General features: G+C 43.2%; 1 protein-coding gene across 7 annotated transcripts in view; it reads left to right on the top strand.

Moving 5' to 3' along the window:
* Window positions 1–27,097, top strand: part of rgmb (repulsive guidance molecule BMP co-receptor b) — a 254,274-nt gene that overhangs the window by 12,103 nt on the left and 215,074 nt on the right. For 5 of the 7 annotated variants that reach the window (XM_070884389.1, XM_070884377.1, XM_070884384.1 and 2 more), the window contains exon 2: window positions 14,870–14,948. The exons of the other annotated variants lie outside the window; for them this stretch is intronic. The gene's annotated coding sequence lies outside the window, so the exon portion shown is untranslated. The remainder of the gene's footprint in view (window positions 1–14,869; window positions 14,949–27,097) is intronic. 7 annotated transcript variants of the gene reach the window in all.

Genomic DNA, 27,097 nt, shown 5'->3' with positions numbered 1-27,097 from the left:
TTTGTCTGAATCGGGCTCAGTTTGGGCCTTTGTGCCTTGTTGCCCCACAGTTTCTGGCTCTTAATTGACTGACTTGCCCCCATGTCCAACTTCATTGATACCGGAATACCGCTCAATTTGAATTTCAGCATGATAGGAGGGCTCTTGGTGGTGAAGGTGTATACCCCATATACCACTACTTCGGGTTGAGTTGCCTCTCTTGTTTGTTCTGCGTAATCCGCGCCGGATCGATCATCCTCTGCCGACTCTGCCACGTGGTGAGTCTTGCACATTCGCTGGAGGTGCCCCAATGTGTTGCAGCCTTTGCACACGTAATGCTTGAATCGACATTGATGGGCCCTATGATTAACATGTAGCGCCAACATGTTGTTAATGGATTTGCATTCACGCCCGATGGTGGACTCTGAGTCATCCTAAGTCTTGCAGCTGCAGACGGTTAGGTCCTGCCATATGCAGTTCTGCCTGCTAGTGACGTTATTTTATGCACACTACTTGCCAGTGAGCTTCGATGCTGGGAAGATATCTGTCTGGTATTATCGCTCGTGGACATGAATGCCTGGGCTATCGCGATGGCCTTGCTCAGGTCTAGGGATTCAGCGGACAGCAGCTTGCGAAGAATGACCTCGTGGCCAATGCCAAGCACAAAAATGTCCCGCCGCATTTCCCCCAAAAATCCAGCAAATTCGCAAGTTCACGCAAGGCGTCTCAGATTGGCAACATAACTCGCCACGTCCTGGCCCTCGCAGCGGTGGTGCGTGTAGAAGCGATACCTGGCTATTAAGACGCTGTCCTTCGGCTTGAGGTGGTTCCAAACCAGTGTACACAACTCTGTATAGGTCTTCTCCACTGGTTTCTCCGGTGCGAGCAGATTCTTGATGAGGCTGTATATTGTGGACCCACACATGGTGAGGAGAATCGCCCTGCGTTTGATCGCTTTATCGACCCATCCAGCTCGTTGGCCACAAAGTACTGGTCGAGATGCTCAACGAAGGCTTCCCAATCATCACCCTCTACAAATCTCTCTCAAATACCAACAGCAGCCATGACCGTGTGAAAGTTCGTAATCTGTTATTCGTCGCCAATTATTAAGTATGGAAGAACTCCACAAGACTGAGTACTGTGAGCTAAAACTGATGTGACCTTAGTCTCTTTAATACAACTCCAGAGTGCCTAAGCAGCATGGCGGATAACTTTTTCCACTCCCTTGCACAAGGTGTGCAGGTGACCCTTGGGCCTCCAACAGTTGCGCCCTCTGGTGGCAAGTCTTACACAGTTACAATGTTTACATGCATAACACAGGCATTGCTTAACCGAGAGCCAATGAAGGTCAGCGAGCACAGGGATGATCAGTGTCTGGGACTTGGTGCGAGTTAGGATACGGGCTGCTGAATTTTGGATGACCTCAAGTTTACGTAGGGTAGAATGTGGGAGGCCAGCCAGGTGTGCGTTGGAATAGTCAACTCTAGAGGTAGCAAAGGTGTGGATGAGGGCTTCAACAGCAGATGAACTGAGGCAGGGGCGGAGACAGGCAATGTTAGAGGTGGAAATAGGCGGTCTTAGTTATGCTGCGGATATGTGGTTGGAAGTTAATTTCAGGATCAGATATGACAGCAAGGTTGCGAACAGTCTGGTTCAGCCTCTGACAAATGCTAGGGAGAGGGATGGAGTCAGGGGAGAGGGATGGAGTCAGTGGCTAGGGAACAGGGCTTGTGGCGGGGCCCAAAGAGACTGGTTTCAGACTTCCTAATATTTTTCACAGTTACATGGGATTTGATGGGGGATCTCCTATTGCAACAGATCAATAGTCTTAACGATGGACTGGACTGAGAGGTGCACCACAAAAGTATGAACTGGCTAATCGGGAGTGTTAAAAGGCAGTAATGTTGGAGGGACTGCCAGAACTTGTTGGGAACTCTTGGCTGCTCGCTCCCCATATCTCTACTATTGCTCTTTTTCATTGATTGTGCAATATGCTGAGGTTAAAATGTTATTAATTTGTCTTTGTTTAAGTTGAATTCTGCTTATTTTTGTGATCATTGTGAAAGGATTGCCATGATTTCTGAACTTGTCCATTTTACCACTAACTCTCTTGTCACACAAGGCCTGTTTTCAGACACAGTCATCTAAGTTGGCCCATTTGTTTGGTTGAAATTGAGGCTCTGTGTGAAGGGAGTTGTGAACTGACAGAAGAACTAATCTTGCCAGCAGGAGTGCTGCTGAGAATTGACATTTGCCTTTCCTTCGGATATGGTGATTGCGATATTTTAAATATAATTCTTTTTGCATGTTATGTGGAACTTAGAGTTGGAGTAGCACTTCACTTTAAACTGTGGTTTATTTGCAGCTTCCCTATTATATCCAGGCAAGATTCCTGTAATAAATCACTTAACCTTCAGCGATAGTTTGCTACAGCTTCGGCTCTCTAATTGCGGGTAGTCACACTCTATCGTTCCATGCGGCACCTTCCTTGGTGATCTCCACAGTAACGTGACCTAAACTAAAATGACAACATTTCTAGAAGACACGCACGCACGCACACCCTTCCCACTCCTGCCCCTATTGTAGTAGTCGACTACCATTCCACCGTCTGGACAACAAAAGTTCAGTCTGAAAAATTTTAGGTTAAAAATAGTTTAAAAACAGCTTTACAAGGTATGAAGTGAATTGACTATTCAATGCAAACTGGTATGAAGGCAATAAATATTGAACTGGCAGGCTGACCTTTGCAGTCTCTGAGTAAGGTCACTTGTGGGTTGTGAGGTCAGGTCACTTGTTGAATATTTATGGGATTTAATGAGTTTCCACTGTGCCACTGGAGTGTTACCACACTTTCATTACTACTGGAGGAGCTGGCTCAGGTTGCTTGTGTTCCAGTTGAAAGCTCTTGCAGTTAAACACATTGGTAGCATAAGATGTTTGCTTGAGCCCCAGCGCTTACTGTCACATTACACCATGTACAGATAGAGACTTGCTGAACTGGAACATCTTACTCTAAGAGAAGAGCTGACCAAACATAGCTGCTGTCTCTCATAACCATGTTCCCAGTGTCATTCCTGTACAGAACATAACATTTTATTGCCAGGGTTGAAAATTTTCTATTTGACGTTTCATGATTGAGTGTTTAGGCATTGACCAATAAAAGTATCAAAAACGAATCTGTGTAATGATTATGTAATCTTGTGATATTGCTGCACTTCATTTTATAAGTACAGGGGTAACTGCCAGATGATGTTTGCATTTTTGAGCATGTTTCCAAATCCTACATGGGCTAAATAACCATAGACATTAGTAACCATGGCAACACCACCTGCACAAACTCCCATTACCCAGGCAGCATCTGTAAGGCATTCTGTCTCTCTGGATAATGATTCTCCTCCCAAATTGTATTTTTAAAATTATAACCAAGTTGCTGTATCCTGAGCATGTGCAATCTCTTTCCTGTGCGCCTCATACAAATGCAACCAGATGCAGACTGAAGCTACTTTCCCATATCGATTAACAGCACCCCTATTCTCCATCTTCTACAGTAATGTGTACTAAAGAGAAAGAATGGAAGAATTTACATTTATTACCATGTTTCAAAGCACGTCACATCTGATTAATTTCTTGGTGAATTATTGTTGTTATTTAGTCGAATGTGGCAACCATTTTGCATTTAGCAAGGTTCCACAAACATTTCGAGAAATTTTCCTGTCACCTGCTGCAAAAAGACCATGCGCGATAAACATAACGGCCTGTAATTTGCGTTCAGGGTGAAGCAAAAGCACCCACCGCTGGCCCCGAAGAAGGCTGCCCGCAGATTACACAATCGCTGTGACGAGAAGTTTGCCTTTTTTGATGTTCAGCACAGTCATGATGGGCCAAATGGCACACTTCCGTGTCATAATTTTTCTATGATTCTGTGAAAAACATGTCGCAGAGTGATCAAACCATGCTGCCTTTGAGGCTCTTCCTGAAATGCCATTGAAAGAGAGAATTAGTATTGATAAGTCAAATTTAAATATTAAAAAGAAATGAACCAATTTATTTCTTTGGCACTTTGGGGGTGAAATTTGATAAAGATGAAAAACGTGCGCAGCCACCGCAATGCGCGATCTGCCCGCACCCGTTAAGGCAGCACGTCACATTCATGCTGCCTGCTACTTTAAATGGTTGTAGCGCATACCCAACGCTGAATGCGTTGCTGACAGGCTGTGCCCTCAGCAGGGGGCCAAAGTCCTTGCAAGGAAGTCTGTACCTCTTAAAGGTGAGCTGTCTGCTGGTGATCAAAAATGCTAAGTGCTTCAGCACTAACCCAAATGGCTCAACACACCAGGGAAAGGGCACCCAGGATCTTGGACGCAGCACTCGAGACTTTGTGCAGCGATTGAACACTGGAAGAGAGGTATTCTACCCACAGGAGGCCAGAAGGCCCTCCAGAAAGAAGGATGTGTGCCCAGATCGCCGAGCTGGTCACTGCCAGAACAGTTGTCCTCTGGGATGTGACTCCAGTGCCCTTTGAAGTTTCATTACCTCAGACAGGTGGTGAAGGTCAGTGAATGCATCTTCAAAAGCTGTCTCCTACCAACTGCACCACTAGCCTCGCGCACTGCTCAATGCACAACCCCTCCCAATCACTCACCTACCAACAATCTGTACCAAACAGAGGCACGCCTCACATTCCTAGCTTCATCTCACCCGAGGAGACAGTGCTGGCCATTCTTGGCAGAGGTATGGCTGAGCCCTTGGCCAGAGGCAGGACTGAAAGAATACAAGTTGCCGGTATCCTCATACATTCTCCTCCTTAGTTATCGTCCTTCTCACATCCCACTTCCCACTCATCTCACATTATCTTCTGAAAGACGATAAATCCTCTGGACCTGATGGCCTACATCCTTGGGTTTTGAAAGAGGTGGCTATAGAGATAGTGGGTGCTTTGGTTGTCATCTTCCAAAATTCCATAGATTCTAGAATGGTTCCCGCAGATTCGAAGGTAGCTAATCTAACCCCTATTTAAGAAAGGAAGGAGAGCGAAAACGGGGAACTTTACAGACCAGTTAGCCTGACATCAGTAGTCGGAAAATGCTAGCATCTATTATTAAGGACGTGATAACTTAGAAAATAATAATAGGATTGGGCAGAGTCAACATGGATTTATGAAAGAGAAATCATGTTTGACAAATCTGTTTGAGGTTTTTGAGACTGTAACTAGCGGAATAAATAAGGGGGACCAGTGGATGTGGTGTAATTGATTTTCAGAAGGCATTCAATAAGGTGCCACACAAGAGGTTATTAAACAAGATTGGGGGTAATATACTAGCATGGATGGATTGGTTAATGGACAGAAAACAGGGAGTAGGAATAAAAGGGTCATTTTCGGGTTGGCAGGCTGTAACTAGTGGGGTGCCGCAAGGATCGGTGCTTGGGTCCCAGTTATTCACAATCTATATCAATGATTTGAATGAGGGAACCAAATGTAATATATCCAAGTTTGCTGATGATACAAAGCTAGGTGGGAATCTAAGTTGCGAGGAGGATGCAAAGAGGCTAACTGAGTGGCCAAGAACATGGCAAATGGAATATAATGTGAAGAAATGTGAAGTTATCCACTTTGGTCGGAAAAATAGAAAAGCAGAATATTTTTTAAATGGTGAGTGATTGGAAAATGTTGGTGTTCAGAGGGACCTGGGTGTCCTTGTACACGAATCACTGAAAGTTAACATGCAGACACAGCAAGCAAATTGTATGTTGGCCTTTATTACAAGAGGATTTGAGTATGAGTAAAGACGTCTTAGTGCAATTATATAGGGCCCTGGTAAGACTGCACCTGGAGTATTGTGTACAGTTTTGGTCTCCTTTCCTAAGGAAGGATATACTTGCCATTGAGTGAGTGTAACGAAGGTTCACCAGACTGATTACTGGGATGGGGAATTGTCCTATGAGGAGAGATTGAGGATACTAGGCCTATATTCTCTAGAGTTTAGAAGAATGAGCGGTGATCTCATTGAAACATACAAAATTCTTACAGGGCTTGATAGGATAGATGCAGGGAGGATGTTTCTTCTGGCTGAGGAATCTAGAACCAGGGGTCACAGTCTCACAATAAAAGGTCGGCCATTTAGGACTGAGATGAGGTGAAACTTCTTCACCGAGAGGGTGGTGAATCTTTGGAATTCTCTACCCCAGAGGGCTGTGGATGCTCAGTCTTTGGGTATATTCAAGACCGAGATTGATAGATTTTTGGATATTAAGGGAATCAAGGGATATGAGGACAGTGCAGGAAAGTGGAGTTGAGGTAGAAGATCAGCCATGATCTCATTGAATGGCGAGCAGGCTCGAGGGACCGAATGGCCTGCTCCTGCTCCTAATTCTTGTGTTCTTATGTCCTTCTGATTTACAAGCTGCACATGGTGTAAGTATGCACCTCTTGCTTTCCCCCTCCCCTCACCACATCCCTATCCTTGTGCTTTCCTCATATCAGACACCCAAGAAATCCAGCCTGCCCAGCCAGTGATTAAACAAGAAGAGTGAGCCACCAGCTCCTCGAGGTCATTCTGCAAGGCTAGCTGCAGTGTCCCCCACTGAAGATCAGAAGCCTTCCACCAGACTCAATGGGGTAGCAGTGCGTAGGAGCACGCAAGTCACCAAGGGAATCCACAAGAGTTATTATTGATTTTTAAAAATGTAATATTGGATTCATATAAGGATAAAGTTGGATTAGAAAGTTTGCTTTGTGGTGGCTTTTATTTCAGCATTGTGATGGTCAGTAACAGAGGGAAGGTAAGGTGTGGGACAAATGTTGAAAAGGGTATTGACGTTGTGTTCACTGGTACCGCAGGTGAATGATTTGATCTCTGATATCCTGGACAAAAAGGTTGCTTCCTTCCTTCCGTTTCCTCACTCTTCTGCTTCCTCCTCTTCCCTATTTGAGCAGTTTGACCCCTTTGCTGCCTCTGCTCCATCTCCAGGTCATGCTGCAGCCCAAGGGGGACTGCAACTAGAGCTCCCAGGACTGGGAGCAAGTGGTGTTCTCAGAGGTCTTCCTTTAAGAACCAAAGCCTTGCAAACATCCAGCTGCACTCACTGCACTCCCTTTACACTTTAACGACTTTTAAAATGTATTACACCAAACCACTACTCAAATAAAATATAAAGGAACCAGTACAAAAGCAAAAGTATAAACTTATCTGAAAGTTGCGTGTGTGCTTTTAAGAAGCGCTGCTAGTGGGTCCATTGTGCAGTTGTATGTGCTTTGGAAAGGGTGTTGAAAGGAGTGGCGACGTTCAAAATAGCAGTTTGTATGTCAATTCAGCATTGAACGCTGATTGACGGCACAATCTGACTAATTACCATATTTGCACCAGAAGTGGGCAGAAACAAGGCGGCCGCCATTTTTTCTCTAAAACCGGGCTTATTAGCTTATTTCTTTATGAGCTGGTACTAAGGTGCTGAATTTCATGGCCATTGTTTTCCAAGCGGTTCAGGAAGGTTTAAAAGACTTAACTAAGGTAGCAGTTATGCTTAATTTTGAATCCAGCAGTTGTCATTCAACTCTTTAAAGAGCTCCTTGACATTTAGCAGTCTTATGTGGTTCTTTAGTTCTTAGTTCAGTAGACATAACGAAGAAAGGGTTAACTTTCTGAGTTGCTCTTTACTACTGTAAGTGCGTCTCCTTGAACCATTGAACATTACTGGTGTTTGAAGACTTTGATGAAACTATAATCTGTTCATCCTCTTTCCTTCTCTGTTGAAAGAATGAACATCAGATACAAGAAAGAAAAAAAGCAAAGCCAAAAATATCTACAAAAAAAAAGCAAGCAATCATCCAAACAGCATGGCATTTAGAAAAATAAAGCCTTTCATAGAAGTACTGGAAAATTTCTAAATATGTACAGTATTTGCATTCATTCTGAATTTAGAGTTTTGATGTTTAGGCTTGCTAGAGAATAACAATGGAAGGCACCAAATGATCCGATGTACAAGTCAAATTTAAAAAAAACGTTGTATCAGGCACTCGGAGAACCTTCATGAAGATTAGTTTAGAACATAACATTGCAAATTAAAGGTAGAGCCTCATGCCATTCACTTTAGTTTTCTTTTAAAAATGCATAGGAGAGATTTTCCTCAGCTGTAATTAGGAAACGCCGAGTCCCCAGGCACAGCAAAGAGGAAAAGAGGACCCATTGCTTCGATATTAAGCCCCCATGACGGTCGGGGGTTGAAAGTGGAAAAAGAACCGGGAACAAGTCCCAAACCCGCTATGCTTGTGCTCATTGTCATTTTTATGGTGGCAAGTGTTTGAGATGCCTGAGTGTTGCACCGTGAAGAGGTGGGTCCACACTAATGTATTTAAGTTGGCTTCCACGATGCATTGGGAACCCAATTTTAAAATTGACTAGCTGCTGCGCTTGTTTTCCAGGAGTCGGGAAACCTGGCAGTGAAAGGGAGCCAGGAACTGCTGGCTCTACAAGGGCTTATACTTTCTGGAGTTTAGGAGAGGTGACCTCACTGAAACATATTAAGATTCTGAAGGGGATTGACAGGGTAGATGCTGACAGGTTGTTTCCCCCGACTGGAGAGTCTAGAATTAGGGGGCATAGTCTCAGGATAAGGGGTCAGCCATTTAAGACTGAGATGAGGAGGAATTTCTTCACTCCGAGGTTTGAAAATCTTTGGAATTCTCTATCTCAAATGGCAGTGGATGTTGATTCATTGAGGCTGATTGGCCTGCTCCTGCTCCTCATCTTTATGTTCTTACAGTGCCTTTTACAGCACTCCTTGTGGGCCAGGAGGAGCAGGAGTGCTGCTCCCCGCCCCTTATTGGAAGCCTTCAGCCTCCCCCTTGCCGATCGCAGCCTCTCTCTAGCTCCTACAGATCTCCTAATTCCGCCCCGCCGTGGTGTCCTCTCTTCGCCCTCTCCCAAGCCCCGATGCCGCCATCGCGACAACCTCTTTTCCCCTACCCCCCTAGATTGCCGCGGCCCATCCCCAAGGAATGCTGGCTGAGGCCTCATACCACTGGTTTACCTGCCCGGCAGCTGGCTGCTCTGCGGGAAACGGAAGGAAAAAGCGTAATATAGTCTTGTCACTAAATTCGTAAAGACCTCCGCATTCCCGGCTATGCGGGGTTCTATGGCCATTTTTGTCGTCCCCTCACCCTCCTCGCCTCCCGTTAAATATTAGGGTCGTTATGTCAGATTTCCACCCCAACTATACAGCTCTGGAATTTCCGGAGGGGGGGGGGTTGCGGTGGCTGATTAAGCATACCTGGACCTATACCGCTTTAGAATTAAAAAGACCGGAGAGGCTGCTCCCAATTTATTTTCTCTATCCATCCAGGGGCACCCAAATAATGAAATAAAGAAGTGTGGGGTCTTTGATGGGCCCTTCTTGGACCATAGGTTTCGTGGGGGGTGGAAGGGCTGGGAGCAACCCAAGGATGGAAAGCGTCCGCAGACTTTTCCTTCTCTGTTTGGTTTCCACCGGCAGCCCAAGGTTGGCAGCATTGTTCCATTAAGCTGCGTGGCGCTCTGGAGCGCCCGCACAGCTGGCTCACAAGCTTTTAATTGGGAAAACCGTGTTTGCAATGTATTTAGAATGGGCCGCGCACCCAGAAGAAATTAATGGGAACATTGGTTGGTAGCCAGCCACGCTTCCTCCCCTCCCCACATTCCCGGCGCAAGGCCCTGTTATGATACTGTTCCAGGCCAGGAAATGGGGATTTTCTCCTCGGGCATAAGAGAGGGAGAGAGAATAAATTTGACCTGAAAAAGCCCAGTACTGCTTTGAATTTTTATTCATCCTTTTTTTTATATAGTAATTATGCAGATCAAAGTAGTGGATTAAATGTTATATTAATGAATGCAGTGGGTCTTAGTTGTTAAATTACAAAATTAATACAATGAAGGTAAATGACATTTGATTTTAATGCTTTCCTCTTGAGCCCAATTTGTAGCTGCAGGCTTTGAATCAGCTGTTGTCATGCTGATTCTCGTGCATTATACATTAAACCCATATGGCCATTTGTCGTGGCAGGACACCAGGGGTAAGGATGATGTGTGTGGGTGAGGTATGAAAAAAAAGAAGGCAAGTGAACAAACAGTCTGGGCACTATCGGACTACAAGAAAAGTTATAGTAAACATGGGGTCTCAGTGAAGTTTTGCCCAATGTGAAAGTTGCTTTCGGTTTTCTTCCTTGGTCATTTGTCCATATGAGGAAGAAGTTCCCTTTCCATTGCAGTTCACCGTTTTTTGGGCTGCCTCTTCCACTTGAAGCCTTGTGGAAGCCCAGTTGTGCTTTGCATTACAACAGACTGTTTGAAATTTTAAACAAAAGCAACAATAACAAGACAGTGAGGATCATCATACTGTCTTGGCTCTGCTGCTAGGTTTTGTGTTTACTTTTGGGATGGTTTTGATGTTTTTTTTTAAAGTAAATGAATCTTGTAAACTGGAGTAATGTAATTCATATCCAAAATTGTACCACTTTAAAAACTGACAACATAACTTGGTTTGTTTATTTGTACAACGTGTTATGGTGCTATTTGTAATAGATTTCTACTTGTGAGTCTGTGCCTAAGCTCCTTCGAAAAGCCGATTATATGATTTTTTTAAAGTTCTGAAAGTTCTAGTTTCTGACAGAGCACTCTTGAATTATAGCTATCTTTCTACAAATCTATCTGTAACTGAATTTAGCCATTACATATCTTGCTAGTTTTTATTTGAATACAAATAAATTATACAGAATAAACATCTAATGGTATTGAAATACAAATTCAGCAGGCACATTCGGTAACTTGAGAGCTTAAATCCTAACCAAAAGATGGCTGCATTTGTTTTATTTTAGTTGACAAAGCAACTGCCAGAGACAAAAACAACTGCAGCAAAGACAAATGTCTCATGAATTTGACTGGGGACTAGAGGGAGATGGCTGCCCATGTGTTGAACTTGCCTGCCTTAGAAGATTTTTTATTTGGCAGTTTTATTATTATATTTTCTCTGATGTTTTGAGGATGAAATGCTGCACAGAAGAGATTAGAACATGCATTTTTTGGGAGAAGGGAACATATAATATAAGAAGTCGGAGCAGGAGTAGGCCATTTGGCCCCTCGAGCCTGCTCTGCCATTCAATAAGATCATGGCTGATCTGATCATGGACTCTGCTCCACTTCCCTGCCTGCTCTTTAACCCCCTTGCAATAAAGGCCAACAACGTTCCATTTGCCTTCCTGATTACTTGCTGTACCTGCATACAAACATTTTGTGTTTCATGCTCAAGAACCCCCAGATCCCTCTGTACTTTGCAATTATTCTCCATTTAAATTATAATTTGCTTTTCTATTTTTTCTGCCAGAGTGGATAACCTCACATTTTCCTACTTTATACTCAACCTGCCAAATTTTTGCCCACTCACCTGTCTATATCCCTTTGCAGATTTATTGTGTCCTCCTCACAATTTGCTTTCCCACCCATCTTTGTATCATCAGCAAACTTGGCTACATTACACTCGGTTCCTTCATCCAAGTCATTAATATAGATTGTAAATCGTTGAGAACCCAGCACCGATCCCTGCAGCACCCCACTAGTCACTGTTTGCCAACCGGAAAATGACCCATTTATCCCGACTCTCTCTCTTTGTTTTCTATTAGTAATTCCGGAGGGTGGTAGAATAACTGAAGAAGGGAAAAAGACTGGGAGTCTGGGCCTCAAATGATTTTTTGCCAGCTGGTCTCGGAGGAAGGTTGACGACAGACATGGGATACTCAGAGTCTGTAAGGACTAATTATTACAAAGACGAGAAATCAAAATAGCAATTTGGTTGCTCAATTTAGTTTTGTTTACTTGAAGTTGATTAAAAGGTTTATTAGAAAACAATAGTTAGTGATTGTGCAATTATAAGATTAAGATGTTTAATCAAAAGTGGTTGTAAATTAAAAGCACAAGGTAAAATTAGCAGAAATAAAAGATATTATCTAGTTGCTGTTGCCATCATGAAGCTGAAGCATTTATCACTCACTGAGCTAGGCACCAAGTACAGGTGCACTAATGTGGTAAAACTCCTTTTTTAAATGATGGTCTGTTAAAAAATTAAAATGTCCTCATTATTGTGCAATTAACATATCTTCTACTGGGATGCTTTGTATGGAAGTCATTTGCAAGCATTTTCTGGAATTTGGGGTCCTGAAGCAAATTTTCCATCTGTGTAGCACTTGAAACAGAGACCGATGAGACCATTCCATGAACTTTAACAAGAGTGGCAGCTGTGAAAGCAAACCTTTGCAGTGGAGGTCACGCGGATAAATTGATGTTTTAAATGTTTGAAGCTACAGACATGATCACTGTTTTCTTTTTTGCTTTGTTTTTTTCTTTAATAGGAAATAAGTACAGAGCAACAAGCTTATAACCCAACAAAATAATTTACCATTCCCAGCTGACCCAGTACTGTAATGCAATACAATTTATTTTACATCTAAAGATACTGACCCAGTGTAGTCGAGTGCTAAGTTATATAGCTGACTTTTCCACAGTTTTACTTGGACACCCACCAGATATAAAGATATAAGAGTTGTGATTAAAAAATGTATTTATAAAGTTGCAATTTTATATTTGGATTAATCTGATAGTTTAGAACTGTTCAGAAGATCATGTGTTTATCTAGATAGATTCTTACAGTGTACAGAGATGATTATTAATGGCTTCATGTTTGCAATTAGTAAGAATCTGGACATCTTGCAAAATCATGTAGTTAGAAATCCCTTATTGTACATACATTGCACAGATATATTAAACAGTTGTTATGTGTAGGAGTGCTATTCATTACCTATAAGTTCTATAGTATCAGTGTAGTATTTTTCATTAAAATCATTCCATCAGTTGGCTACACCATGCTCAAGGTCTGACATTGCAAAATTATGTATGTATTCTAAATACAGTATTGTTTCAGTATATGCACAATGTGCAACAAACCAAAGAGATTGAAGTGCCTGACTACATGCCACAAACACATCTGCAGTAACCATTATGTCAGCTCAGCTTAGAGAACTCGGACCATTTGAGCTAGAAGTCTGTGGATTCAAGGACTTAAACATATGAATACATAAAAAAAACATACTTGAAAGAATTTAAACATAACCATTTGGGTGGGGGAGGGTGGGTGCAGAAGAAGAGTTAAAATACCCCTTGAGCTACAGGTTCGTTGTAGTTTTGAAACCTTTCCTAGTTTATTTTGTGAAACTTAATATTTATTTGAAATTTGTAATTCTTATCAGGTGCTAAACAATCCTAAGAATTATAAGGAGTAGGCCATTCCATCCTTGGATCTTGTTCCGCCATTCTATTAGATCACGGCTGATCTGTACCTTAACTCCATTTACCCACCTATAGAAACATAGAAAATAGGTGCAGGAGTAGGCCATTCGGCCCTTCAAGCCTGCACCACCATTCAATAAGATCATAGCTGATTATTTAGCTCAGTACCCCTTTCCTGCTTTCTCTCCATATCCCTTTAGCCGGAAGGGCCATATCTAACTCCCTCTTGAATATATCCAATGAACTGGCATCAACAACTCTCTGCGGTAGGGAATTCCACAGGTTAACAACTCTGAGTGAAGAAGTTTTTCCTCATCTCAGTCCAAAACGGCCTGCCCCTTATCCTAAGACTGTGTCCCCTGGTTCTGGACTTCCCCAACATTGGGAACATTCTTCCTGCATCTAGCCTGTCCAGTCCAGTCAGAATCTTATATGTTTCTATGAGATCCCCTCTCATCCTTCTAAACTCCAATGAATAAAGGCCCAAGTTGATAGTCTCTCCTCAAATGTCAGTCCAGCCATCCCTGGAATCAGTCTGGTGAACCTTTGCTGCACTCCCTCAATAGCAAGAACGTCCTTCCTCGGATTAGGAGACCAAAGCTGAACACAAGCCCTGTACAACTGCAGCAAGACTTCCCTGCTCCTATACTCAAATCCCCTAGCTATGAAGGCCAACATACCATTTGCCGCCTTCACCGCCTGCTGTACCTGCATGCCAACTTTCAATGACTGATGAACCATGACATCCAGGTCTCACTGCACCTCCCCTTTTCCTAATCTGCCGCCATTCAGATAATATTCTGCCTTCGTGTTTTTGCCCCCAAAGTGATAACCTCACATGAGGATATCAAGGGATATGATCCATATCCCTTGATATCCTCATCTAATAAAAATATATCGATGTCCGTCTTGAAAATTTAAGTTGTCTAGACTCCACAGGCTTCCGGGAAGAGAATTTCCGATTCCCACTACCCTTTGTGTGGAAAAAGTGCTTCCTGATTTCATTCTTGAAGGCCGAGCTCTAATTTTAAGGTTGTGCCCCATTGTTCTGGATTCTCCCACCAGAGGAAATAGCTTCTCTGCATCTGCCCTGCATCTAAATTGTGGTGCCCAAAACTGAACTCGGAGCTACAGATGGCGTCTGACCAAGGCTCTGTACAACGTAACTGTCTCCTCTTTGTATTCCAGCCCCCTTAATATAAAGGCCAACATCCCGTTAGCCTTTTTAATTACTTTTTGTACCTGTGCACTAGCTGTGAGTGATTTGTGTACCTGGACACCCAAATCCCTTTCTTCCTCCACAGTTCCTAGTCTCTCACCATTTTTTTAAAAAATTCCGATTTGACTTCCTTGGATCCAAAGTGGATGACCTCACACTTCCCCACATTGAACTCCCATCTGCCATAATTTTGCCCACTCACTTAATCAAAGAATGGAAAATAGGTTTGCTAATCTAAGCATTGTGCTCTCTGCCTCTTTCTCATTAGTTGGTGTGCAGAATGATAATGGGATTTTCATTCTATCATCATGCCAAGAAAGCTTTTAGATCTTTGGAATCTTATGAAATTATATTTTTATTCTAGCCATTTCCTGACGTGGGTGCAAGATGATATTTATGCTAGCCAGGCATTCTGCACATCACATGTATATTCTTTATAAAAGGTAAGCAGGTTTTTAGATTTCTTATTTTGCTACCAATTTAAGTAGCAGTAGAAGGTTTTTAAAAAAAGAGGGTGCAAATAACTGTACCATTGATTAAATGTATCCATAGCAAAATTAGAGCATTTAAAATTATTTAAGCTTTTTAAAATTGTTTTGACCATTTATTATGAACATTTTAAAATTAATTTATGTATTTTCCTTCAAACTATTAACAGAAATATTTCCGATTTTACCACAGTTTCAAGTGTTGATGTGATCATTTTCCTCCTTTGGTGTATTTAAATTTTTATCTTTCAAAAAGTTTATCTGTGTTGTCGGTCATGGGCATTAGTTTTCTTTAAACATCCATCAATTCTCCTGTTCCATATTGGTTTAGTGTCTTCTTCCTCATTGAGTGTGTCTGTCTGTCTTCATCTCCTTTCTTAATTATTTTCTGCTTTCATAATTCACCTATCCCACCTTCCAGTCCCGCTGACATCTGTTTTTTTTCCTTCCTTCCCCACCCATCTCCATAAAACATCAAAAGCCTCAACTAGTCGACAACAACATATCATCCACAATTCCAGGGCTGGGGCCAACTCGGGTATGGTGTGAAAAATGTTAGTACAAGTTCAGCGTCGAAAATCCGGAGTTCAGGAATCCAGACTCTGGACCGATCGGTGGCAGGGTCGTCCAGTATCCGTAAAATGTTCCGGAATCCAGACTGGCTGACCCTGCTGACCTCGGCGCCCTGCCGCTGCCCGACCTCAAACTGCACCTCACCCCCGCTCGCCTCACCCCCGCTGCCTTTACCTCGGGGGTCTCCTCGCCGGCCGGCCCGAACAACACCTCTTCAGCGGGGCCCCATCCAAACAGCTTCTCCACGGCGACAGCCCCCCCCCCCCCCGAACAGTTCCTCCTCGGTGGGGCCCGCCAAATAACCTCATAAGAACATAAGAATTTGGAACAGGAGTAGGCCATCTAGCCCCTCGAGCCTGTTCCGCCATTCAACAAGATCATGGCTGATCTGGCCGTGGACTCAGCTCCACTTACCCGCCCGCTCCCCCATAACCCTTAATTCCCTTATTGGTTAAAAATCTATCTATCTGTGACTTGAATACATTCAATGAGCTAGCCTCAACTGCTTCCTTGGGCAGAGAATTCCACAGATTCACAACCCTCTGGGAGAAGAAATTCCTTCTCAACTCGGTTTTAAATTGGCTCCCCCGTATTTTGAGGCTGTGCCCCCTAGTTCTAGTCACCCTCACCAGTGGAAACAACCTCTCTGCCTCTATCTTGTCCATCCCTTTCATTATTTTAAATGTTTCTTTCAGATCACCCCTCATTCTTCTGAACTCCAACGAGTAAAGACCCAGTCTACTCAATCTATCATCATAAGGTAACCCCCTCATCTCCGGAATCAGCCTAGTGAATCGTCTCTGTACCCACTCCAAAGCTAGTATATCCTTCCTTAAGTAAGGTGACCAAAACTGTACGCAGTACTCCAGGTGCGGCCTCACCAATACCCTATACAATTGCAGCAGGACCTCCCTGCTTTTGTACTCCATCCCTCTCGCAATGAAGGCCAACATTCCATTCGTCTTCCTGATTACCTGCTGCACCTGCAAACTTAACTTTTTGTGATTCATGCACAAGGACCCCCAGGTCCCTCTGCACCGCAGCATGTTGTAATTTCTCCCCATTCAAATAATATTCCCTTTTACTGTTTTTTTTCCCCAAGGTGGACGACCTCACACTTTCCGACATTGTATTCCATCTGCCAAACCTTAGCCCATTCGCTTAACCTATCCAAATCTCTTTGCAGCCTCTCTGTGTCCTCTACACAACCTGCTTTCCCATTGACGGGGTGGCTGGATGGCCAGCCCGAACAGCTCCTTGTCGGGGACCCCCCCCTTTCTGATGTTCCGAAATCCAGAAATACCTGAACCTGGGCTCAGGTATTTCCGGATTTGTGATGTCAGACGATCGAAAGCCCGGAATCCGGAACGGCCTCTGTCCCGAGGGATCCGGATTCTCGACGCTGCACCTGTACATGTGCATGTTGACTGCTCTATCTATGTGTGCCCTTTTGGTGCTGCCCCTGCCCACCTCTGTCCTATCGCCATGGCTCCATGCTTGGTGCCGACTCTGCAGCTATTTTCTCTGTCCTGTCACTCTCTGTAGCTGTAGCCCTGATCCTGTTATGAGAGATTGCTGAATTAAAAGTCAGCAGTTGCAGCTCAGTGAAGGATAAGCACATTTAGCAATATCACTGCAGTGATGGGCAAAGCATTGGGAACAATGAGAAACAGAGAAAGATAACAATATCAAACATAGGAAGAGAGTAACAGTGAGACAAAGCGCAGGTCTGATAGGTCAGGTTGCAAAACATTGAAATAAATTTGGTTCCAAATTTTAAAGGACTTCATGCTATTGCTAGTTTTATTCAGGCATTTAAGTTGCTAGCTTGCCATCATAAGTAGGACAAAGACATAAGGGGGAGCAATCTCATAACCCCACCGAACAGTAATGCATTAGTGGCATTTTCTCCTGTTGATCCAGTGGACAGTATGAACAATGATGTAAATTAAAATTTCTATTCTGTAATCTTATGATCGAATGCCTGTAGCTTATAGACAAAAGTTTGAAAAATCCACTTAGTACGTACAAGAAGGTGGTTATTGAGTTCGGGGCCCAGGGGCAGGACAGGCCAGCCCACACTGCGATATGTGTGCGCACTAGGTCCGTGCAGCAGAGCTGGTTTCCAGTTGTCTTGGGTAATCCTTGCCACTTGACCAAAACCTAGCTCTGTCAAGTCCGTGTGGTGGCTGGTGTGCAACGGCCACCACACGTTAAAAAAATTCATGCACCGGCATCTTCTACCCTTGAGGATGTAGTTCGGGTCCTTCATTGAAACATCTGTGAACTCATCCTTTTTTGGCGAGGAAGCAAGTCATCCTTGTTTCAAGGGAATGCCTATGATGATGATATTGAACTAGAAAACATTTTTGAAACAGTGGACAAAGAGAAGAAATGTAACAGATTTATCACTTAATGTTATAGACAGATTTGTAGAACTTGTTCCAGGCGATTTAAGAATGTGGTTATTTGATCAGGAATGTAAAACTCTCGAGCAGCTAGGCCAAGTGGTCACAAGGCTAACGTTTTCTAGTCTTTAGGAAATTCTGTGAATCATCATGCGTGATTTGTAATATATAGGGTGGCTAGTTATGGGGTAACTTCAGCCATACAAAAAATGTATCCTTGCCTTCAGCCACTGACAATGACTGAGACGCAACAAAGGGGCTACAGGACAATTGGGGGGGCATTTTATACCTGCCCGAAATGGCATGAGGCCAGTGAAGCAGCCACACCGCCTGCTCAAAGTCAGTGCCAGAAAGCCCAAACCATTCTCTGGTTCGGGCCTCATTTTAAATGCCGGCAGCAAGCTGCAGGGACCGTGATGTAGCTCACCGGTTATGGGAAGGTGGGAAATCAGGTGGATATTCTCCCAAAGCAATTTTTGGTCCTTTTTTCTGGAGTGGTCCCCAGTGGTCCCTTTCATGGACAGATGTGGTAAGACCCACTCAACACTTGGTGCAAATGGGCGGAGAATGCGCGGTGCATACTTCGGCCATTGATACCTGAAGATTTCAGTCGGTCGTACAACCTGGACCCCAAATTACATATTTAAGTAGACTTTTGCCAGAAACCGATGGATGGGCTGCTTGCCCATTTACAGGCCAACCTTAAAATTGGATTAGTCGGGCTTTGGGTATCAATAAGGCGGTGGAGGTCTCTTCCCCCGATTTACAACTGCTGGTTGTCAGTTTTTCATATGGAAAATAGGCAGCTGGCAGTTGAAAATCACGCCCTTGACGTTCTTCCTTGATGCGTTTCCATTTGATGCAGGGTCATCGTTTCATGAAGGGAAAAGTAGCTCATATTCGGGAACTTTGAAAAATCACAGAAATAGCCTTGGCCAGAATTTGGCTGAAATATCTTAGTTTTGCAGGGGTGTGGGAAATCGGGGTCTATTTGTCCAGCCATTTGAGGTCTTGATTAGAGATGATACTGACAGGGTTACTGCCAAGCAGCTTGGGTAAAAGGAGAGAATGGCAATGCAAATAAGACCTGGTATTGTTCATCCAACACAGTTGGCTGTGAAATCACTAACAGGATGCCTCAAAGTCCAGGGCAATCCGGAGACTTCTAGCATACTTTGTTTTTAAATATTGTGCTTGAATCCAGTTTAGTTTTATTTCCTGAACCAAACTCTCTGCATTGATTTATGTTGTTATCAAAAAAATGCTACATTTTTATAATGTAGTACAGGTATAGATAATTATAACCTTCCTGTTAAAAATTGTACTGCAGAAATACAAGTGTCCAGTGAAGAGCTTTTGTCAGAAATGTCCTGATTTTGCACAACAAATGTCATGGTTGTGTTTTGTTGGGAATGACTGAAACATGCTAAAGAAATAAGAACCTAACAGAAATTTTGACAAATTGTACTATATAGGAAAATGTGAAGTAGTAGCAGCTGCACATCCTTAATTATTATATCTTAGACATGAAAACCAGGTCATTATGTGGAGTATATAGAAATGTTGGTCAAACAGACTTCTTTTAAAAGGACCCAGCACTTTTTCTTGAGACATCAGAGATCATCAAAATTATTAAAAGTGTATTCGTCTCAGCTACTGGAAAGTAACTAAAAAGGTTTTGTTGTACCATTTATCTCATTCCGTCTGGTGATTAGTATGATATTGTACCTTTTTATAGAGAAATTAGAATTAGCCATATCAGAAGTAGTTTTATTCTAGTCAAGATTTATGCTGCTTTGTGATGTTTTTAGGTTGTTTATGCAAAAGCTTAGCAAAGTCAAAATATACTGTGAAGACAGATGCAAAATATTTGTTTAACGTCTCTGCCATTTCCTTATAACCCATTATCATTTCTCGTGTATTTGTAGATACTCTGATAATCTGGTTTTATATTCTTTTTTTCTCCCTTTTTATTAATTTATTGGCCATCCTTTTCTGGTTTCGAAAGCTCTCCCAATCCTCAGGCTTACTACCATTCTTCGCAACATTATAAGCCTCTTTTAATCTCATAAGCAGTGCCTCGGAATCGAGGAAGACTTGCTTCCACTCTTTAAAAATGAGTCCTGAGGTGGCTGAACAGTACAATACGAGAACCACAGTCCCTGTCACAGGTGGGACAGATAGTCGTTGAGGGAAAGGGTGGGTGGGACTGGTTTGCCGCACGCTCTTTCCGCTACCTGCACTTGATTTCTGCATGTTCTCGGTGATGAGACTCTAGGTGCTCGGCGCCCTCCCGGATGCACTTCCTCCACTTAGGGCGGTATTTGGCGTGAATACATGATCTCATCTCTCTCATCTGGAGGGAGGAGAGCATGCCGGGAGATCTCAGAGATGCAGTAATCGTGACCATCTTTCAAAACGGGGACAAGTCCAACTGCGGCGACTACAGAGGAATCTTCCTGTTATCAGCCACTGGGAAAGTTGTCGCCAGAGTCCTCCTCAATTGTCTTCTCCCTGCGGCTGAGGAACTCCTCCCGGAGTCACAGTGTAGATTTCATCTACGTAGCACAACGGACATGATTTTTGCAGCGCAACAGCTGCAGGAAAAATGCAGGGAACAGCACTAGCCCTTATAGAAACATAGAAAATAGGTGCAGGAGTAGGCCATTTGGCCCTTCGAGCCAGCACCGCTATTCAATGAGTTCATGGCTGAACATGCAACTTCAGTACCCCATTCCTGCTTTCTCACCATTCCGCTTGATTCCCCTAGTAGTAAGGACTACATCTAACTCCATTTTGAATATATTCAGTGAATTGGCCTGAACAACTTTCTGTGGTAGAGAATTCCACAGGTTCACCACTCTGGGTGAAGAAGTTTCTCCTCATTTCGGTCCTAAATGGCTTACCCCTTATCCTTAGACTGTGACCCCTGGTTCTGGACATCCCCAACATTGGGAACATTCTTCCTGCATCTAACCTGTCTAAACCCATCAGAATTTTAAACGTTTCTATGAGATCCCCTCTCATTCTCCTGAACTCCAGTGAATACAAGCCCAGTTGATCCAGTCTTTCTTGATATGTCAGTCCCGCCATCCCGGGAATCAGTCTGGTGAATCTTCGCTGCACTCCCTCAATAGCAAGAATGTCCTTCCTCAAATTAGGAGACCAATATTCCAGATGTGGCCTCACCAAGGCCCTGTACAACTGTAGTAACACCTCCCTGCCCCTGTACTCAAATCCCCTCGCTATGAAGGCCAACATGCCATTTGCTTTCTTAACCGCCTGCTGTACCTGCATGCCAACCTTCAATGATTGATGTACCATGATACCCAGGTCTCATTGCACCTCCCCTTTTCCTAATCTGTCACCATACAGATAATAGTCTGTGTCTCTGTTTTTGCCACCAAAGTGGATAACCTCACATTTATCCACATTATACTTCATCTGCGATGCATTTGCCCACTCACCTAACCTATCCAAGTCACTCTGCAGCCTCATAGCATCCTCCTCGCAGCTCACACTGCCACCCAACTTAGTGTCATCCGCAACTTTGGAGATACTACATTTAATCCCCTCGTCTAAATCATTAATTATACATGGCGGCCGCCTTTTAATCTAATACTATCCTTAACTGCTTTAGTTAGCCATAGCTGAATCACAGGTAAGTGATTGGCTGGTTGCTGGTGAGTATTTCTCTTTTTTTCTAAACTCAGGCATTGCTTTAAATTAAAAGCCGGGATTAAAAAGTAAACATAGATAATTGGTATTTCAAAAATTAAAAACCTAATTAATTAAATAAAATATAATAGAGATGGGAGAGTAGGTGAAGTGTTGCAGCTGTTGCATGTGGGAGCTGGTGGACACCATTGAGGTCCACGGCAACCACATCTGCAGCAAATGTTGGCCGCTCAAGGAACTTCGTCTCAGAGTTGATGAGTTGGAGTCCGAGCTTCACACACTGCGACACATCAGGGAGGGAGAGAGTTATCTGGACGCTGTGTTCCAGGAGGCAGTCGCACCCTTTAGGTTAAATAATTCAAATTTGATCTGTGGTCAGGGACAGGTGGGTGTAACTACGAGCGAGGCAAGTATGGGGACCCAGGAGGTAGCGATGGAGGTGCAGGGAGGATGAGCAAACTGACCACAGCACCGTGGTACAGGGGACCATTCAAGTGGGAGGGAGTAAAAAGAAATGTTGTAATGGTAGGGGACAGTATAGTTCGGGGGATAGATATTGTTCTCTGCATCCGAGAGCATGAGTCCCGAAAGCTGTGTTGCCTACCCAGTGCCAGGGTTCAGGATATCTCCTCTGGGCTGGAGAGGAACTAGGAGTGGGAGGGGGAAGATCGAGTTGTCGTGGTTCACGTAGGTACCAATGTCATAGGGAGAACAAAGAAAGAGGTTCTGCTGAGGAAGTATGAGCAGCTAGAGGCTAAATTTAAAAAGCAGAACCACAAAGGTAATAATCTCTGAATTACTACCTGAGCCACGAGAAAATTTGCATAGGGTAAATAAGATCAGAGAGATGAACGCGTGGCTCGAAGACTGGTGTGGGAAAATGGGATTTAACTCCTGGTGCACTGCCACTAGTACTGGGGTAAGGGGAGCTGTTCTGTTGGGATGGGCTTCACTTGAACCATGCTGGGACCAGTGCACTGGTGAATCAAATAACTAGGGCTGTAAAGAGGGCTTTAAACTAAAAATAGTAGGGGGGAGTTTTCAGGTGAGCGGAAATTTAAACAGTCAAAGAGAAAGGAGAAGGCAGTAGAGTAGGGTAACAATGGGGGAAATGATAACCAAAGTGTGACAAGAAGGGATAGAATGTGTACAGACCACCAAACAGTAGTAGTAGTAAGGTTGGGGAAAGCATCAAACAAGAAATTAGGGATGCATGCAATAAAGGTACAGCAGTTATCATGGCCCACTTTAATCTACATATTGATTGGGCTAACCAAACTGGTAGCAATGCGGTGGAGAAGGATTTCCTGGAGTGTATTAGGGATGGTTTTCTAGACCAATATGTCGAGGAACCAACCAGGGAGCTGGCCATCCTAGACTGGGTGATGTGTAATGAGAAAGGACTAATTAGCAATCTTGTTGTGCGAGACCCCTTGGGAAAGAGTGACCATAATATGATAGAATTCTTTATTAGGATGGAGAGTGACACAGTTAATTCAGAAACTAGGGTCCTGAACTTAAGGAAAGGTAACTTCGATGGTTTGAGGCATGAATTGGCTAGAATAGACTGGCAAATGATTTTTAAAGGGTTGACGGTGGATAGGCAATGGCAAACATTTAAAGATCACATGGATGAACTTCAGCAATTGTACATCCCTGTCTGGAGTAAAAATAAAACTGGGAAGTTGGCTCAACCGTGGCTAACAAGGGAAATTAAGAATCGTGTTAAATCCAAGGAAGAGGCATATAAAATGGCCAGAAAAAGCAGCAAACCTGAGGACTGGGAGAAATTTAGAATTCAGCACAGGAGGACAAAGAGCTTAATTAAGAGGCGGAAAATAGAGTACGAGAAGAAGCTTGCCGGGAACATAAAAACCGACTGCAAAAGCTTCTATAGATATGTGAAGAGAAAAAGATTAGTGAAGACAAACGTAGGTCCCTTGCAGTCGAATTCAAGTGAATTTATAATGGGGAACAAAGAAATGGCAGACCAATTGAACAAATACATTTGTACTGTCTTCACGAAGGAAGACCCAAATAACCTTCCGGAAGTACTCTGGGACCGGGAAATTGTATTAGGGAAATTGATGGGATTGAAGGTCGATAAATCTCGGGGGCCTGATAGCCTGCTTCCCAGAGTACTTAAGGAAGTGGCCCTAGAAATAGTGAATGCATTGGTGATCATTTTCCAACAGTCTATCGACTCTGGATCAGTTCCTATGGATTGGAGGAAATGTAACACCACTTTTTAAAAAGGGAGGGAGAGAGAAAGCGGGTAATTATAGACTTATTAGCCTGACATCAGTAGTGGGGAAAATGTTGGAATTATTAAGGATGAAATAGCAGCGCATTTGGAAAGCGGTGACAGGATCGGTCCAAGTCAGCATGGATTTGTGAAAGGGAAATCATGCTTGACAAATGTTCTGGAATTTTTTGAGGATGTAACTAGCAGAGTGGACAAGGGAGAACCAGTGGATGTGGTGTATTTGGACTTTCAAAAGGCGTTTGACAAGTTCCCACACAATAGATTGATGTGCAAAATCAAAGCACATGGTATTGGGGGTAATATACTGACGTGGATAGAGAACTGGTTGGCAGACAGGAAGTAGAGAGTCGGGATAAACAGCTCCTTTTCAGAATGGCAGGCAGTGACTAGTGGAGTGCCGCAGGGCTCAGTGCTGGGACCCCAGCTCTTTACAATATACATCAATGATTTGGATGAAGGAATTGAGTGTAATATCTCCAAGTTTGCAGATGACACTAAACTGGGTGGCGGTGTGAGCTGTGAGGGGGACGCTAAGAGGCTGCAGGGTAATTTGGTCAGGTTAGGTGAGTGGGCAAATGCATGGCAGATGCAGTATAATGTGGATAAATGTGAGGTTATCCACTTTTGGGGCAAAAGCGCGAAGACAGAATATTATCTGAATAGCAGCAGATTAGGAAAAGGGGAGGTGCAACGAGACCTGGGTGTCATGGTTAGTCAGTCATTGAAATTTGGCATACAGGTACAGCAGGCGGTGAAGAAGGCAAATGGTATGTTGGCCTTCATAGCTAGGGGATTTGAGTATAGGAGCAGGGAGGTCTTACTGCAGTTGTACAGGGCCTTGGTGAGGCCTCGCCTGGAATATTGTGTTCAGTTTTGGTCTCCTAATCTGAGGAAGGATGTTCTTGCTATTGAGGGAGTGCAGCGAAGGTTCACCAGACTGATTCCCGGGATGGCTGGACTGACATATGAGGAGAGACTGGATCAACTGGGCCTTTATACATTGGAGTTTAGAAGGATGAGAGGGGATCTCATAGAAACATACAAGATTCTGACGGGACGCGACAGGTTAGATGCGGATGGATTGTTCCCGATGTTAGGAAAGTCCAGAACCAGGGGACACAGTCTTAGGATAAGGGGTAGGCCATATAGGACTGAGATGAGGAGAAACTTCTTCACTCAGAGAGTTGTTAACCTGTGGAATTCCCTGCCACAGAGAGTTGTTGATGCCAGTTCATTGGATATATCCAAGAGGGAGTTAGATATGGCCCTTACGGCTAAGGGGATCAAGAGGTATGGAAAGAAAGCAGGAAAGGGGTACTGAGGGAATGATCAGCCTTGATCTTATTGAATGGTGGTGCAGGCTCGAAGGGCCAAATGGCCTACTGCTGCACCTATTTTCTATGTTTCTATGTGACCGGAAGGGACAGAATTTATAAATACATTCAGAAAGTGGGGTCAAAGCAGAGAAAAATGGTTAAAAAGAGAAAATTAAAAGCTCATTATCTGAATGCATGCAATGTCGTAACAAGATAGATGCGTTTACGGCATAAATAGATTGTAACGGCTATCAGATCATACCCATTTATGAGACATGGTTGCAAGGTGACCAAGGCGGGGAACTGATTATTCAGGTGTATTTGACCATTTGGAAGGATAGACAAAGGAAAAGGAGGTGAAGTAGCTCTGTTTGTTTAATAAAGGATGAGATCAGTGCAGTAGTGAAATGATACTGTCTCAGAAGATCAAGATGCAGAATCAGTTTGGGTGGAGATAAGAAGTCACTGGTGGGTGTAGTCTATCGGCCCCCTAAAAGTAGCTATAACCTCTGAACAGAGTATTAATCAACAAATAATAGGAGCTTGTAACAAAGGTAATGCAATAATCGTGGGGGACTTTAATCATCATATTGATTGGACAAATAAAATTGGCCAAGGTGACCTTAAAGAAGAGTTCATAGAGTGTATCTGGGATGGTTTCCTTGAACAGTACGTTACGGAACCAACCAGGGAGCAGGCTATCTTAGATCTGGTACTGTGTAATGAGACAGGAGTAATACATGATCTCATACAAAGGATCCTCTCGGAAAGACTGATCATTGCATGGTTGAATTTCAAATTCAATTGGAGGGTGAGAAATTTGGTTCTCAAACCAGTGTCCTGATCTTCAATAAAGGCGATTACAAAGATCTGAAGGCAGAGTTGACTAAAGTGGAATGGGAAAATAGATTGAAGTGTAAGACGGTTGATGAGCAGTGGCAGACATTTAAGGAGATATTTCATAATTCTCAACAAAAATAATATTCTAGTAATAAAGAAAGATATTAAGAGAAGGGAGAACTATCTGTGGCTAACTAAAGGAAGTAAAGCATGGTATCAAATTGAAAACAATGGCATACAATGTTGCCAAGATTAATGGGAGACAGAGGATTGGGAAATTTTTTAAAACCAGCAAAGGACCTCTAAATAAATAATGCAGAGAAGATAGATTGTGAAAGTAAACTAGCAAGTAATATAAAAACAGATGGTAAGAGCTTCTATAGGTATATAAAAAGGAAGAGAGTAGCTAAATTAAACGTATATCCCTTGGAGGATGAGACTGGGGAATCAATAATGGGGAACCAAGAAATGGCAGAGACTTTGAACAAATATTTTATATTGGTCTTCATGGTAGAAGACACTAAAACATCCCAATAATAGATAAACAAAGGGCTATAGGGAGGGGGTAAACTTAAAGCAATAACTATCACTAAAGAAAAAGTGCTCAGTAAAATAATGGAAACTCAAGGTGGACAAGTGCCCTGGACCTGATGGTCTGCATTCTAGGGTTTTAAAAGAAGTGGCTGCAGAGATGGTGGATGCATTGGTTGTAATCTACCAACATTCCCTGCATTCTGAAGATTGGAAAACCATAAATCTAACAGCCCTATTTAAGAAAGGAGGCAGACAGAACGCAGGAAACTATTGACCAGTTAGCCTAACATCTGTCGTTGGAAAAATGTTGGAGTCAATTATTAAGGAAGCAGTAGCAGGACATTTGGAAAAGCAGAATAAAGTCAAGTAGAGCCAGCATGGTTTTATGAAAGGGAAATCAAGTTTGACGAATTTTCTGCAGTTCTTTGAGGATGTAATGAGCAGGATGGCTAAGGGGAACCAGTGGATGTGGTGTATTTGGATTTCCAG

Source organism: Pristiophorus japonicus, chromosome 1, assembly GCF_044704955.1.
Source record: "Pristiophorus japonicus isolate sPriJap1 chromosome 1, sPriJap1.hap1, whole genome shotgun sequence".
Lineage (NCBI taxonomy): Eukaryota > Metazoa > Chordata > Chondrichthyes > Pristiophoridae > Pristiophorus > Pristiophorus japonicus.
Note: the sequence above shows the minus strand (reverse complement) of the source record. Positions and strands in the feature narration are given on the sequence as shown.